The sequence below is a fragment of the Desmodus rotundus genome, chromosome 6, assembly GCF_022682495.2.
Source record: "Desmodus rotundus isolate HL8 chromosome 6, HLdesRot8A.1, whole genome shotgun sequence".
Classification (NCBI taxonomy): domain Eukaryota; kingdom Metazoa; phylum Chordata; class Mammalia; order Chiroptera; family Phyllostomidae; genus Desmodus; species Desmodus rotundus.
The window spans coordinates 77456350-77459715 of NC_071392.1; the positions used below are offsets into that span (position 1 = coordinate 77456350).

General features: G+C 46.9%; 1 pseudogene; it reads right to left on the bottom strand.

Moving 5' to 3' along the window:
• Positions 1-2655: 2655 nt before the first annotated feature.
• On the bottom strand, positions 2656-2949 carry LOC112299842 (small ribosomal subunit protein eS24 pseudogene; annotated as a pseudogene).
• Between the last annotated feature and the right edge of the window lie 417 nt (positions 2950-3366).

Sequence of the window (3366 nt, forward strand, 5' to 3'; positions counted from 1 at the left end):
AAACATCCCATTAATCATTTACGTATTCCCAACTATAAAACTCAGGCCAAGTGATAACAGAGACCATGAGTCCCTGTTCCTAGTCCGGACACTGTGTCATTCTGGCTTTTGGTTTGTCCCCGTCCTTGGACAAACTCACCTGTCCCTTTTCTCTGGCCCTTCCTCCAGATAGCAGAATGTACCTGGAGAAAGCACAGAGCCCTCCTGAGGGGCCTCTGCACAGTCTGTGTGCTCTTGCCTTGGCTGGGCCTTCAACGCTGTTCAGCCATCTGCTGGCTCTGCTCCGGTCACCCGCCCCTTCCCAGCCTCACTGTGGTCACCAAGCCATCCACGATACAGTCAGCAAGGCCAGTGCAAATGCACATGCCTAGTGTGACAGCACAGAGGGAGCTGCAGGTCTGAGAGAAAGGTGTTTTTAACACCTGTCACAGCTTCTCAAGTAGTGACAGTCCAGGAGGTACTGGCAGCTCCCTGGGCCTCCATTAGAAGAATCTAAAAATCACCTGGTGGGCTCAAACTCCTGTCCCAGTGCCTCTGATAAAGGATTTGAGGGTCATTGTATGAGGGAATACAGTCTTGCTTCCCTTGCTAGCTCATCTTCCTTCTTCCTGTCAATGAGCACCAGGCACCTACTGTGTGCAAAGCACTGTGCTCAGCCCTGGAGAAGGAAGGCTAAAATCTGTGATATCCTGGAACTTCCCCACAAGTAACAGTTGACTTCTGTGTACTACTTTCTTAGGGTGAAGGGCCTCCTGAGCCCCCTACATCCCTGATATGCATTAGTTGGCCTCTCCTCCATGAATATATCTACATGCTTATTAAGCTTAGTTATGTTTTAGGGCTGAAATGACCTCTTGGGGCTTAATTCCAGTTCACTAGATTCCTCTTCCTGAGACCAAAGAACAAAGGCAAAGGCAATAAGGATGCAAGGAGAAGATACACCCATTAAGGCAGAAACCCTCAAAGCAACTCTTGTGGCAAACCAAACATTAAAAGTAATTTTGGTTGAGCTGAGAGCTCCCTGAACTCAAAGGCACAGATGTAGTGAGATGAGAGGGGAGAATTATCTTGGAGATACAGTAATAAGCTAATACAGCGTGCACGACAACTTAGGGACTGAGCATTCATAAATATATTCATATTTCCTTCCCAGGAAGATTGATGAAATACCCAAGCACAAAGTTAGAGTAAAAGAGAGATTGAAAGGGGGAAGTGAACTAAAGAAGATCTGGGAAAACACATCAACTCTGGACAAAGAATACTTCATCAAACACATAAACAGCCACTGCCTGATCCATTAGAATCCACAAGTATCATAAATTCACCTGCCAAGAAATTTCGCAAAAGGTCACATTTAACATTCATCAGGCTCTAGGAAGCAGCGTGTACTTTCATGGCTAGCAGAAAGAAAAAGGACTGTTTTCTGTGTGTTGCATGTGCAAAATCGTTTCCAAATTATTTAGGAGGAGAAGAAAAACCATGTGCAGCTAATTCAGGGACAGAGTATCGATTGCCCTGTCACCTAGGCATCCCTTGAATGTGGGTGTTGAGGCGTATAAGTGGAAAGCAACATTGTCTGAACTTGACTGTGCACTTTCACGTGAAGTCCTTTCTCCTGCTTTCAACAGCTGGGCGGTTGTCTCACTCTGAAAAGTGCCCACTGCTAGGTGAAAGGGGGCTCTGAAAGCCACAGAGTCAAAGAGCCTCTCAGAAGGAGGAACGTAGTCAACAGGAAGCTGTAGGTAGAAGAAAATGAACAATGACCCAGTGGCGGCTGGTTTGGAGAATAAGCTTTCTTTCCTTTCGGCTGTGGGAGCTTGAGCCAGGGCTAAGGAGTTGAATCACTAAGTTCTGAGTCATTTAGTTGGATTATATGAGAGACTGGACTCACAGTTGCTGGAATTAGCTTTGCCATCCACCGAATGGGTATGAAAACCCTTGTCCATTGATCAGACAGAGAATGGGTTTCCTCCCGTGAAGGTACAGCACGAGCCCAGAGCATTGGTTTTCTGTCTGCTCTCAGAATGCCTGTGTTCTTGATCTGACTTGGTATGGATGCTTCTGTCTTTATTGGTGGTTCCTTCAAACTCCTACCTCTTCATTTCCCGTCAACGACCTTTCCTAATTGGCAATTCTAACTTGCTCCAAGACAGAGCTACATTAATATGTACACTTGTTCAACAAATATTTGTAATGTCTTTGCTCTGTGTATCAGGCTCTGTTCTGGGTGCTGAGGGCACAGCCGGGAACAAAACAGACCCAAATCCCTGCCCTCACAATACGTAAATAAACAAAAGAAGAGAGTAAGTAGCATGGCAATATGACATCATAAATAAAGAAAGGGAACAGTAAGTTAGACGAGAATGAGTGCTATCTGAAGATCGAGGGGTGAGGGGGTTGGGGTGCCCAGGTGGTTGCAGTTTTCAATAGTGTGTCAGTGTGAACCTCGTTGGGAAGGTGATCTATTTATCATCTATCTATCACCTATCTATCTATCTATCTATCTATCTATCTATCTATCTATCTATCTAAAGAGTTCTGAGTTTATCAATCCTCTGCTGAAAAATCTGCCCACCACCACAGAGAAGGCCCCTGAAGAACCTCCCCCCCTTCTTTGGCAGCCCCAGCGCTTGCCTCCGCAGCCCCTGCCTGTCTTCACCCTGCTCTGCGTTCCTTTTGCTGTTTCCCCGAGGTCTCCTTATCCTCACCCAGGCCGTGTCTTGCAAGTCTGTGTTTGGGTTCATTTTTCTTTGCATCATTCTGGGAACCAAAGCCAGTGGTCTTGCCACCACCAAAATGGGTTCTGAATCCAAACATGAAGATGATATTTGGTGTATTCTTGTACGTTTCGACTAGTTTCCCCCGAATTTCTGGCTTAGGTACTGTCGCCCTTGCAGGGTGAAGGACGTCAACGACCCTCTGTTTCTGCTGAAGCAGTCTGTTGGTCATGAACTTCCTGGGCTGGGTAGTTCCTGTGTGGTTCACGATGGCGGCCGATGTTCGGGCAGCCAGGGAGGGAAAGAGGAGAAGGTGGTATATAAACAAAGCCTTGCAGGAGGTGAGGGAGGAACCATTTGGATAGATGGGGAAAGAGCATTGCAGGCTGGAGAACAGCAAGTGCAAAGGCCCTGAGGTTGAAATGTACCTGACGTGTTGGAGGAACAGCAAGGAAGCTGTTGTGGTAGGAGCAGAGTTGAGTGAGGGGGGAAAGAGTGAGCGGAAGGGAAGTGAACAGGTGCCCTGGAGGGAGCCTCTGGGGCCTAGCAGGTCAGTGTGAAGGATCTTGGCTTTTACTATGAAAGAATTGGGTCTGGTTTGGAGCAGAAGAGACATAGTTTGACTTCACATTGATTTATGAAGTTGTCA